The sequence below is a fragment of the Gadus morhua genome, chromosome 12, assembly GCF_902167405.1.
Source record: "Gadus morhua chromosome 12, gadMor3.0, whole genome shotgun sequence".
Taxonomy (NCBI): Eukaryota; Metazoa; Chordata; class Actinopteri; order Gadiformes; family Gadidae; genus Gadus; species Gadus morhua.
Window position 1 is genome coordinate 6,340,405 of NC_044059.1, and position 13,211 is coordinate 6,353,615.

The following is a 13,211-nucleotide window of genomic DNA, read 5'->3' on the forward strand; positions in this document are numbered from 1 at the left end:
AAAATACCAGTGGCGTGGCGTGGGGATTTCTTTTGAGGAAGCCAAATGAGACAACACCTTTAATCTACATGCTTTTTTGAAGGTGGGGGACAGAAAAGAGTAGGCCTACGTCGCAGCTTGTATCTATTGAATGTAACTACAAGAGCTATTTCAGCGCCTGGTTACCAGGACTTACACATGCCTGTCATCTGACAGACACACGTGCTCGCTCTCTCTCTCTTTCGCGCTCTCACACACACACACACACACACACACACACACACACACACACACACACACACACACACACACACACACACACACACACACAGTCATCCTAAACAATGTTCCTTACACAACTCTACTTAATAGATAACACAAGACAACCCTGAACAAGCGGCTATAATCTAACACAGCCGCATCTGTTCAGGTGAGCCCTGCTGTCCCTGGTGCTGATTCTCAGCGTTAACGAACGCGATAAAACAACAACTTCATTTGATTGACCAATGCAACTTATTCCAGACAATCAATGCACAATTAGACATACAATAACACAAAAAATAATAAACGGACAGCTCAGGGAACAGTAATGCCACACCGGGAGGTGGGTATTTTACTCACCCCGTTTGTAGATGAAGGCCATTCTCCTGTCTTTCATGGTGGCGAAGGGGTCAATAAGAGACCCAGGGATTGTTCAGGGTGCATGAATCTTTACGAAAAAGAAGACATGGCCAGCAAAATAGCAGCTGAAGTTCAGCGCTACCAGTCGGTGAGGACATAGTTCTCCTCATTGAAAGTGCGATAACCACTCATCTTTCTCTCCGTGCACGCAGCTGAAGCTTCGGCATTGGCCTGCAGTCAGATTCAATTTTTAGTTGCTTCCCATGTGGCAGTTTGGTTAAATTTTACTAAATACTCTAAATCTCAACCCTCCATAACTGCACTTGCTTATACGATAAAATGATAAAAGTGCAAATCTCCCGATATTTGTTTACGTTGACGTTGATGCTTTGATTTGATTGGTGTGAAGCAAAGGGCCCGGTGGCTTCCCTTTGCACCCTGCTGATTAATCACAGGAGGGCAGTGTCATGACGGTAGCCTCACCTGATAGGTTAATCCTTCTTCTTTTTCTTCACCAAGGGATGCCATCTCGGGCAGGCTTCCTCACGGACATACAGTGTGCAATGTCGTGTTTGACCGTGTATTCAGTACTTACAACTTAGAGGGGCGCTGTTTCGCACATTTTGAAATTCTCAATGAGACGAGAAAATGTGGAAGAAATGACAGCAACACAGCACCAAAGAATAACCAAAACTGTTAATATTAATGTTTTTATTGGATGTCTAAAAAAAATGAAAGAATTCTCTGACACTTTAACCATTAACCTTGGTACAAACATTAAACATCACACACACACACACACACACACACACACACACACACACACACACACACACACACACACACACACACACACACACACACACACACACACACACACACACACACACACACACACACACACACACACACACGCATACGCAGTGTATTGCAGATCATTAATTAATTCAGATGTCATAATAATCGTTTACATGGATAAGGATTCCTACTGAATCAATTACTGCCGTCTCTATTGAACTAGTGATTGTTTTTGTAATAGTGTAACGTCGGCCCTCAGCAGCCTCCTCACTCCTTACGTGCTACTGTATAAATGCTGGTTTTGCGGCAGCAATAATTGCTTACGGCCATACCACCCTGAACACGCCCGATCTCGTCTGATCTCGGAAGCTAAGCAGGGTCGGGCCTGGTTAGTACTTGGATGGGAGACCGCCTGGGAATACCAGGTGCTGTAAGCTTTTTCTTTTTCAACTCGAGCTCATTGCCTCCGTGGCCTACCGTGAGCTGATCTTTACTGCCAACCGTTTGGGAGAATTTAAGCAACATACAAAGACTGACAACGTCTCTCAAAACTATTTTTGTGAAACATGAGGACGGTATAGTGATAGGCTACTGCCAGCAGGGAGCACCAGAGAGCTGAAACGACAGTTCTACATTTCTTAAACTTTCACCCACACGAACACGCACACGCACTTCAGATCATGGGAGGACGGCGAAAATACCCACCCATTCTCTGACACTTTAACCGTTCACCTTGGTTCAAACATTTAACATCACACGCACACGCAGTGTATTGCAGATAATTAATTAATTAATTCAGATGTCACAATAATCGTTCACATGGATAAGGAGTCCTACTGAATCAATTACTGCCGTTTCTATTTAACTAATGATTGATTTTGTAAAAGTGTAACGTCGGGCCTCAGCAGCTTTCTCACTCCTTATGTGCTACTGTATAAAAGCTGGTTTTGCTGCAGCAATAATTGCTTACGGCCATACCACCCTGAACACGCCCGATCTCGTCTGATCTCGGAAGCTAAGCAGGGTCGGGCCTGGTTAGTACTTGGATGGGAGACCGCCTGGGAATACCAGGTGCTGTAAGCATTTTCTTTTTCCACTCGAGCTCATTGCCTACCGTGACCTGATCTTTAGGCCTACTGCCAAACGTTTGAGAGAATTTAAGCAACATACAAAGACTGACACCGTCTCTCTAAACTGTTTTTGTGAAACATGCGGACGGTATAGTGATAGGCTACTGTCAGCAGGGAGCACCAGACAGCTGAAACGAGAGTTCTACATTTCTTAAACTTTCACCCACACGAACACGCGCACGCACTTCAGATCAATCAAAGACCATGGGAAGACGGCGAAAATACCAGTGGCGTGGCGTGGGGATTTCTTTTGAGGAAGCCAAATGAGACAACACCTTTAATCTACATGCTTTTTTGAAGGTGGGGGACAGAAAAGAGTAGGCCTACGTCGCAGCTTGTATCTATTGAATGTAACTACAAGAGCTATTTCAGCGCCTGGTTACCAGGACTTACACACGCCTGTCATCTGACAGACACACGTGCTCGCTCTCTCTCTCTTTCGCGCTCTCACACACGCACACACACACACACACACACACACACACACACACACACACACACACACACACACACACACACACACACACACACACACACACACACACACACACACACACACAGTCATCCTAAACAATGTTCCTTACACAACTCTACTTAATAGATAACACAAGACAACCCTGAACAAGCGGCTATAATCTAACACAGCCGCATCTGTTCAGGTGAGCCCTGCTGTCCCTGGTGCTGATTCTCAGCGTTAACGAACGCGATAAAACAACAACTTCATTTGATTGACCAATGCAACTTATTCCAGACAATCAATGCACAATTAGACATACAATAACACAAAAAATAATAAACGGACAGCTCAGGGAACAGTAATGCCACACCGGGAGGTGGGTATTTTACTCACCCCGTTTGTAGATGAAGGCCATTCTCCTGTCTTTCATGGTGGCGAAGGGGTCAATAAGAGACCCAGGGATTGTTCAGGGTGCATGAATCTTTACGAAAAAGAAGACATGGCCAGCAAAATAGCAGCTGAAGTTCAGCGCTACCAGTCGGTGAGGACATAGTTCTCCTCATTGAAAGTGCGATAACCACTCATCTTTCTCTCCGTGCACGCAGCTGAAGCTTCGGCATTGGCCTGCAGTCAGATTCAATTTTTAGTTGCTTCCCATGTGGCAGTTTGGTTAAATTTTACTAAATACTCTAAATCTCAACCCTCCATAACTGCACTTGCTTATACGATAAAATGATAAAAGTGCAAATCTCCCGATATTTGTTTACGTTGACGTTGATGCTTTGATTTGATTGGTGTGAAGCAAAGGGCCCGGTGGCTTCCCTTTGCACCCTGCTGATTAATCACAGGAGGGCAGTGTCATGACGGTAGCCTCACCTGATAGGTTAATCCTTCTTCTTTTTCTTCACCAAGGGATGCCATCTCGGGCAGGCTTCCTCACGGACATACAGTGTGCAATGTCGTGTTTGACCGTGTATTCAGTACTTACAACTTAGAGGGGCGCTGTTTCGCACATTTTGAAATTCTCAATGAGACGAGAAAATGTGGAAGAAATGACAGCAACACAGCACCAAAGAATAACCAAAACTGTTAATATTAATGTTTTTATTGGATGTCTAAAAAAAATGAAAGAATTCTCTGACACTTTAACCATTAACCTTGGTACAAACATTAAACATCACACACACACACACACACACACACACACACACACACACACACACACACACACACACACACACACACACACACACACACACACACACACACACACACACACACACACACACACACACACACACGCATACGCAGTGTATTGCAGATCATTAATTAATTCAGATGTCATAATAATCGTTTACATGGATAAGGATTCCTACTGAATCAATTACTGCCGTCTCTATTGAACTAGTGATTGTTTTTGTAATAGTGTAACGTCGGCCCTCAGCAGCCTCCTCACTCCTTACGTGCTACTGTATAAATGCTGGTTTTGCGGCAGCAATAATTGCTTACGGCCATACCACCCTGAACACGCCCGATCTCGTCTGATCTCGGAAGCTAAGCAGGGTCGGGCCTGGTTAGTACTTGGATGGGAGACCGCCTGGGAATACCAGGTGCTGTAAGCTTTTTCTTTTTCAACTCGAGCTCATTGCCTCCGTGGCCTACCGTGAGCTGATCTTTACTGCCAACCGTTTGGGAGAATTTAAGCAACATACAAAGACTGACAACGTCTCTCAAAACTACTTTTGTGAAACATGAGGACGGTATAGTGATACTGCCAGCAGGGAGCACCAGAGAGCTGAAACGACAGTTCTACATTTCTTAAACTTTCACCCACACGAACACGCACACGCACTTCAGATCATGGGAGGACGGCGAAAATACCCACCCATTCTCTGACACTTTAACCGTTCACCTTGGTTCAAACATTTAACATCACACGCACACGCAGTGTATTGCAGATAATTAATTAATTAATTCAGATGTCACAATAATCGTTCACATGGATAAGGAGTCCTACTGAATCAATTACTGCCGTTTCTATTTAACTAATGATTGATTTTGTAAAAGTGTAACGTCGGGCCTCAGCAGCTTTCTCACTCCTTATGTGCTACTGTATAAAAGCTGGTTTTGCTGCAGCAATAATTGCTTACGGCCATACCACCCTGAACACGCCCGATCTCGTCTGATCTCGGAAGCTAAGCAGGGTCGGGCCTGGTTAGTACTTGGATGGGAGACCGCCTGGGAATACCAGGTGCTGTAAGCATTTTCTTTTTCCACTCGAGCTCATTGCCTACCGTGACCTGATCTTTAGGCCTACTGCCAAACGTTTGAGAGAATTTAAGCAACATACAAAGACTGACACCGTCTCTCTAAACTGTTTTTGTGAAACATGCGGACGGTATAGTGATAGGCTACTGTCAGCAGGGAGCACCAGACAGCTGAAACGAGAGTTCTACATTTCTTAAACTTTCACCCACACGAACACGCGCACGCACTTCAGATCAATCAAAGACCATGGGAAGACGGCGAAAATACCAGTGGCGTGGCGTGGGGATTTCTTTTGAGGAAGCCAAATGAGACAACACCTTTAATCTACATGCTTTTTTGAAGGTGGGGGACAGAAAAGAGTAGGCCTACGTCGCAGCTTGTATCTATTGAATGTAACTACAAGAGCTATTTCAGCGCCTGGTTACCAGGACTTACACACTGCCTGTCATCTGACAGACACACGTGCTCGCTCTCTCTCTCTTTCGCGCTCTCACACACACACACACACACACACACACACACACACACACACACACACACACACACACACACACACACACACACACACACACACAGTCATCCTAAACAATGTTCCTTACACAACTCTACTTAATAGATAACACAAGACAACCCTGAACAAGCGGCTATAATCTAACACAGCCGCATCTGTTCAGGTGAGCCCTGCTGTCCCTGGTGCTGATTCTCAGCGTTAACGAACGCGATAAAACAACAACTTCATTTGATTGACCAATGCAACTTATTCCAGACAATCAATGCACAATTAGACATACAATAACACAAAAAATAATAAACGGACAGCTCAGGGAACAGTAATGCCACACCGGGAGGTGGGTATTTTACTCACCCCGTTTGTAGATGAAGGCCATTCTCCTGTCTTTCATGGTGGCGAAGGGGTCAATAAGAGACCCAGGGATTGTTCAGGGTGCATGAATCTTTACGAAAAAGAAGACATGGCCAGCAAAATAGCAGCTGAAGTTCAGCGCTACCAGTCGGTGAGGACATAGTTCTCCTCATTGAAAGTGCGATAACCACTCATCTTTCTCTCCGTGCACGCAGCTGAAGCTTCGGCATTGGCCTGCAGTCAGATTCAATTTTTAGTTGCTTCCCATGTGGCAGTTTGGTTAAATTTTACTAAATACTCTAAATCTCAACCCTCCATAACTGCACTTGCTTATACGATAAAATGATAAAAGTGCAAATCTCCCGATATTTGTTTACGTTGACGTTGATGCTTTGATTTGATTGGTGTGAAGCAAAGGGCCCGGTGGCTTCCCTTTGCACCCTGCTGATTAATCACAGGAGGGCAGTGTCATGACGGTAGCCTCACCTGATAGGTTAATCCTTCTTCTTTTTCTTCACCAAGGGATGCCATCTCGGGCAGGCTTCCTCACGGACATACAGTGTGCAATGTCGTGTTTGACCGTGTATTCAGTACTTACAACTTAGAGGGGCGCTGTTTCGCACATTTTGAAATTCTCAATGAGACGAGAAAATGTGGAAGAAATGACAGCAACACAGCACCAAAGAATAACCAAAACTGTTAATATTAATGTTTTTATTGGATGTCTAAAAAAAATGAAAGAATTCTCTGACACTTTAACCATTAACCTTGGTACAAACATTAAACATCACACACACACACACACACACACACACACACACACACACACACACACACACACACACACACACACACACACACACACACACACACACACACACACACACACACACACACACACACACACACACACACGCATACGCAGTGTATTGCAGATCATTAATTAATTCAGATGTCATAATAATCGTTTACATGGATAAGGATTCCTACTGAATCAATTACTGCCGTCTCTATTGAACTAGTGATTGTTTTTGTAATAGTGTAACGTCGGCCCTCAGCAGCCTCCTCACTCCTTACGTGCTACTGTATAAATGCTGGTTTTGCGGCAGCAATAATTGCTTACGGCCATACCACCCTGAACACGCCCGATCTCGTCTGATCTCGGAAGCTAAGCAGGGTCGGGCCTGGTTAGTACTTGGATGGGAGACCGCCTGGGAATACCAGGTGCTGTAAGCTTTTTCTTTTTCAACTCGAGCTCATTGCCTCCGTGGCCTACCGTGAGCTGATCTTTACTGCCAACCGTTTGGGAGAATTTAAGCAACATACAAAGACTGACAACGTCTCTCAAAACTATTTTTGTGAAACATGAGGACGGTATAGTGATAGGCTACTGCCAGCAGGGAGCACCAGAGAGCTGAAACGACAGTTCTACATTTCTTAAACTTTCACCCACACGAACACGCACACGCACTTCAGATCATGGGAGGACGGCGAAAATACCCACCCATTCTCTGACACTTTAACCGTTCACCTTGGTTCAAACATTTAACATCACACGCACACGCAGTGTATTGCAGATAATTAATTAATTAATTCAGATGTCACAATAATCGTTCACATGGATAAGGAGTCCTACTGAATCAATTACTGCCGTTTCTATTTAACTAATGATTGATTTTGTAAAAGTGTAACGTCGGGCCTCAGCAGCTTTCTCACTCCTTATGTGCTACTGTATAAAAGCTGGTTTTGCTGCAGCAATAATTGCTTACGGCCATACCACCCTGAACACGCCCGATCTCGTCTGATCTCGGAAGCTAAGCAGGGTCGGGCCTGGTTAGTACTTGGATGGGAGACCGCCTGGGAATACCAGGTGCTGTAAGCTTTTTCTTTTTCAACTCGAGCTCATTGCCTCCGTGGCCTACCGTGAGCTGATCTTTACTGCCAACCGTTTGGGAGAATTTAAGCAACATACAAAGACTGACAACGTCTCTCAAAACTATTTTTGTGAAACATGAGGACGGTATAGTGATACTGCCAGCAGGGAGCACCAGAAAGCTGAAACGACAGTTCTACATTTCTTAAACTTTCACCCACACGAACACGCACACGCACTTCAGATCATGGGAGGACGGCGAAAATACCCACCCATTCTCTGACACTTTAACCGTTCACCTTGGTTCAAACATTTAACATCACACGCACACGCAGTGTATTGCAGATAATTAATTAATTAATTCAGATGTCACAATAATCGTTCACATGGATAAGGAGTCCTACTGAATCAATTACTGCCGTTTCTATTTAACTAATGATTGATTTTGTAAAAGTGTAACGTCGGGCCTCAGCAGCTTTCTCACTCCTTATGTGCTACTGTATAAAAGCTGGTTTTGCTGCAGCAATAATTGCTTACGGCCATACCACCCTGAACACGCCCGATCTCGTCTGATCTCGGAAGCTAAGCAGGGTCGGGCCTGGTTAGTACTTGGATGGGAGACCGCCTGGGAATACCAGGTGCTGTAAGCATTTTCTTTTTCCACTCGAGCTCATTGCCTACCGTGACCTGATCTTTAGGCCTACTGCCAAACGTTTGAGAGAATTTAAGCAACATACAAAGACTGACACCGTCTCTCTAAACTGTTTTTGTGAAACATGCGGACGGTATAGTGATAGGCTACTGTCAGCAGGGAGCACCAGACAGCTGAAACGAGAGTTCTACATTTCTTAAACTTTCACCCACACGAACACGCGCACGCACTTCAGATCAATCAAAGACCATGGGAAGACGGCGAAAATACCAGTGGCGTGGCGTGGGGATTTCTTTTGAGGAAGCCAAATGAGACAACACCTTTAATCTACATGCTTTTTTGAAGGTGGGGGACAGAAAAGAGTAGGCCTACGTCGCAGCTTGTATCTATTGAATGTAACTACAAGAGCTATTTCAGCGCCTGGTTACCAGGACTTACACACGCCTGTCATCTGACAGACACACGTGCTCGCTCTCTCTCTCTTTCGCGCTCTCACACACGCACACACACACACACACACACACACACACACACACACACACACACACACACACACACACACACACACACACACACAGTCATCCTAAACAATGTTCCTTACACAACTCTACTTAATAGATAACACAAGACAACCCTGAACAAGCGGCTATAATCTAACACAGCCGCATCTGTTCAGGTGAGCCCTGCTGTCCCTGGTGCTGATTCTCAGCGTTAACGAACGCGATAAAACAACAACTTCATTTGATTGACCAATGCAACTTATTCCAGACAATCAATGCACAATTAGACATACAATAACACAAAAAATAATAAACGGACAGCTCAGGGAACAGTAATGCCACACCGGGAGGTGGGTATTTTACTCACCCCGTTTGTAGATGAAGGCCATTCTCCTGTCTTTCATGGTGGCGAAGGGGTCAATAAGAGACCCAGGGATTGTTCAGGGTGCATGAATCTTTACGAAAAAGAAGACATGGCCAGCAAAATAGCAGCTGAAGTTCAGCGCTACCAGTCGGTGAGGACATAGTTCTCCTCATTGAAAGTGCGATAACCACTCATCTTTCTCTCCGTGCACGCAGCTGAAGCTTCGGCATTGGCCTGCAGTCAGATTCAATTTTTAGTTGCTTCCCATGTGGCAGTTTGGTTAAATTTTACTAAATACTCTAAATCTCAACCCTCCATAACTGCACTTGCTTATACGATAAAATGATAAAAGTGCAAATCTCCCGATATTTGTTTACGTTGACGTTGATGCTTTGATTTGATTGGTGTGAAGCAAAGGGCCCGGTGGCTTCCCTTTGCACCCTGCTGATTAATCACAGGAGGGCAGTGTCATGACGGTAGCCTCACCTGATAGGTTAATCCTTCTTCTTTTTCTTCACCAAGGGATGCCATCTCGGGCAGGCTTCCTCACGGACATACAGTGTGCAATGTCGTGTTTGACCGTGTATTCAGTACTTACAACTTAGAGGGGCGCTGTTTCGCACATTTTGAAATTCTCAATGAGACGAGAAAATGTGGAAGAAATGACAGCAACACAGCACCAAAGAATAACCAAAACTGTTAATATTAATGTTTTTATTGGATGTCTAAAAAAAATGAAAGAATTCTCTGACACTTTAACCATTAACCTTGGTACAAACATTAAACATCACACACACACACACACACACACACACACACACACACACACACACACACACACACACACACACACACACACACACACACACACACACACACACACACACACACACACACACACACACACACACACGCATACGCAGTGTATTGCAGATCATTAATTAATTCAGATGTCATAATAATCGTTTACATGGATAAGGATTCCTACTGAATCAATTACTGCCGTCTCTATTGAACTAGTGATTGTTTTTGTAATAGTGTAACGTCGGCCCTCAGCAGCCTCCTCACTCCTTACGTGCTACTGTATAAATGCTGGTTTTGCGGCAGCAATAATTGCTTACGGCCATACCACCCTGAACACGCCCGATCTCGTCTGATCTCGGAAGCTAAGCAGGGTCGGGCCTGGTTAGTACTTGGATGGGAGACCGCCTGGGAATACCAGGTGCTGTAAGCTTTTTCTTTTTCAACTCGAGCTCATTGCCTCCGTGGCCTACCGTGAGCTGATCTTTACTGCCAACCGTTTGGGAGAATTTAAGCAACATACAAAGACTGACAACGTCTCTCAAAACTACTTTTGTGAAACATGAGGACGGTATAGTGATACTGCCAGCAGGGAGCACCAGAGAGCTGAAACGACAGTTCTACATTTCTTAAACTTTCACCCACACGAACACGCACACGCACTTCAGATCATGGGAGGACGGCGAAAATACCCACCCATTCTCTGACACTTTAACCGTTCACCTTGGTTCAAACATTTAACATCACACGCACACGCAGTGTATTGCAGATAATTAATTAATTAATTCAGATGTCACAATAATCGTTCACATGGATAAGGAGTCCTACTGAATCAATTACTGCCGTTTCTATTTAACTAATGATTGATTTTGTAAAAGTGTAACGTCGGGCCTCAGCAGCTTTCTCACTCCTTATGTGCTACTGTATAAAAGCTGGTTTTGCTGCAGCAATAATTGCTTACGGCCATACCACCCTGAACACGCCCGATCTCGTCTGATCTCGGAAGCTAAGCAGGGTCGGGCCTGGTTAGTACTTGGATGGGAGACCGCCTGGGAATACCAGGTGCTGTAAGCATTTTCTTTTTCCACTCGAGCTCATTGCCTACCGTGACCTGATCTTTAGGCCTACTGCCAAACGTTTGAGAGAATTTAAGCAACATACAAAGACTGACACCGTCTCTCTAAACTGTTTTTGTGAAACATGCGGACGGTATAGTGATAGGCTACTGTCAGCAGGGAGCACCAGACAGCTGAAACGAGAGTTCTACATTTCTTAAACTTTCACCCACACGAACACGCGCACGCACTTCAGATCAATCAAAGACCATGGGAAGACGGCGAAAATACCAGTGGCGTGGCGTGGGGATTTCTTTTGAGGAAGCCAAATGAGACAACACCTTTAATCTACATGCTTTTTTGAAGGTGGGGGACAGAAAAGAGTAGGCCTACGTCGCAGCTTGTATCTATTGAATGTAACTACAAGAGCTATTTCAGCGCCTGGTTACCAGGACTTACACATGCCTGTCATCTGACAGACACACGTGCTCGCTCTCTCTCTCTTTCGCGCTCTCACACACACACACACACACACACACACACACACACACACACACACACACACACACACACACACACACACACACACACACACACACACACACACACACAGTCATCCTAAACAATGTTCCTTACACAACTCTACTTAATAGATAACACAAGACAACCCTGAACAAGCGGCTATAATCTAACACAGCCGCATCTGTTCAGGTGAGCCCTGCTGTCCCTGGTGCTGATTCTCAGCGTTAACGAACGCGATAAAACAACAACTTCATTTGATTGACCAATGCAACTTATTCCAGACAATCAATGCACAATTAGACATACAATAACACAAAAAATAATAAACGGACAGCTCAGGGAACAGTAATGCCACACCGGGAGGTGGGTATTTTACTCACCCCGTTTGTAGATGAAGGCCATTCTCCTGTCTTTCATGGTGGCGAAGGGGTCAATAAGAGACCCAGGGATTGTTCAGGGTGCATGAATCTTTACGAAAAAGAAGACATGGCCAGCAAAATAGCAGCTGAAGTTCAGCGCTACCAGTCGGTGAGGACATAGTTCTCCTCATTGAAAGTGCGATAACCACTCATCTTTCTCTCCGTGCACGCAGCTGAAGCTTCGGCATTGGCCTGCAGTCAGATTCAATTTTTAGTTGCTTCCCATGTGGCAGTTTGGTTAAATTTTACTAAATACTCTAAATCTCAACCCTCCATAACTGCACTTGCTTATACGATAAAATGATAAAAGTGCAAATCTCCCGATATTTGTTTACGTTGACGTTGATGCTTTGATTTGATTGGTGTGAAGCAAAGGGCCCGGTGGCTTCCCTTTGCACCCTGCTGATTAATCACAGGAGGGCAGTGTCATGACGGTAGCCTCACCTGATAGGTTAATCCTTCTTCTTTTTCTTCACCAAGGGATGCCATCTCGGGCAGGCTTCCTCACGGACATACAGTGTGCAATGTCGTGTTTGACCGTGTATTCAGTACTTACAACTTAGAGGGGCGCTGTTTCGCACATTTTGAAATTCTCAATGAGACGAGAAAATGTGGAAGAAATGACAGCAACACAGCACCAAAGAATAACCAAAACTGTTAATATTAATGTTTTTATTGGATGTCTAAAAAAAATGAAAGAATTCTCTGACACTTTAACCATTAACCTTGGTACAAACATTAAACATCACACACACACACACACACACACACACACACACACACACACACACACACACACACACACACACACACACACACACACACACACACACACACACACACACACACACACACACACACACACACACACACACACGCATACGCAGTGTATTGCAGATCATTAATTAAT

General features: G+C 44.6%; 9 non-coding genes across 9 annotated transcripts; all 9 read left to right on the top strand.

The window, feature by feature from the left end:
- The first annotated feature begins 1,716 nt into the window (after nucleotides 1-1,716).
- LOC115556460 (5S ribosomal RNA) lies at nucleotides 1,717-1,835 on the top strand. Its single transcript, XR_003979036.1, has one exon. It is a non-coding gene; the product is annotated as a 5S ribosomal RNA (ribosomal RNA).
- Nucleotides 1,836-2,362: 527 nt separating this feature from the next.
- Nucleotides 2,363-2,481, top strand: LOC115556505 (5S ribosomal RNA). Its single transcript, XR_003979077.1, has one exon. It is a non-coding gene; the product is annotated as a 5S ribosomal RNA (ribosomal RNA).
- A 2,007-nt stretch (nucleotides 2,482-4,488) lies between these two features.
- LOC115556461 (5S ribosomal RNA) lies at nucleotides 4,489-4,607 on the top strand. Its single transcript, XR_003979037.1, has one exon. It is a non-coding gene; the product is annotated as a 5S ribosomal RNA (ribosomal RNA).
- Nucleotides 4,608-5,129: 522 nt separating this feature from the next.
- LOC115556387 (5S ribosomal RNA) lies at nucleotides 5,130-5,248 on the top strand. The gene has a single exon (XR_003978973.1). It is a non-coding gene; the product is annotated as a 5S ribosomal RNA (ribosomal RNA).
- Nucleotides 5,249-7,232: 1,984 nt separating this feature from the next.
- Nucleotides 7,233-7,351, top strand: LOC115556462 (5S ribosomal RNA). The gene has a single exon (XR_003979038.1). It is a non-coding gene; the product is annotated as a 5S ribosomal RNA (ribosomal RNA).
- A 527-nt stretch (nucleotides 7,352-7,878) lies between these two features.
- LOC115556464 (5S ribosomal RNA) lies at nucleotides 7,879-7,997 on the top strand. Its single transcript, XR_003979040.1, has one exon. It is a non-coding gene; the product is annotated as a 5S ribosomal RNA (ribosomal RNA).
- Nucleotides 7,998-8,519: 522 nt separating this feature from the next.
- Nucleotides 8,520-8,638, top strand: LOC115556388 (5S ribosomal RNA). Its single transcript, XR_003978974.1, has one exon. It is a non-coding gene; the product is annotated as a 5S ribosomal RNA (ribosomal RNA).
- A 1,981-nt stretch (nucleotides 8,639-10,619) lies between these two features.
- LOC115556465 (5S ribosomal RNA) lies at nucleotides 10,620-10,738 on the top strand. The gene has a single exon (XR_003979041.1). It is a non-coding gene; the product is annotated as a 5S ribosomal RNA (ribosomal RNA).
- A 522-nt stretch (nucleotides 10,739-11,260) lies between these two features.
- Nucleotides 11,261-11,379, top strand: LOC115556389 (5S ribosomal RNA). The gene has a single exon (XR_003978975.1). It is a non-coding gene; the product is annotated as a 5S ribosomal RNA (ribosomal RNA).
- Nucleotides 11,380-13,211: the final 1,832 nt, after the last annotated feature.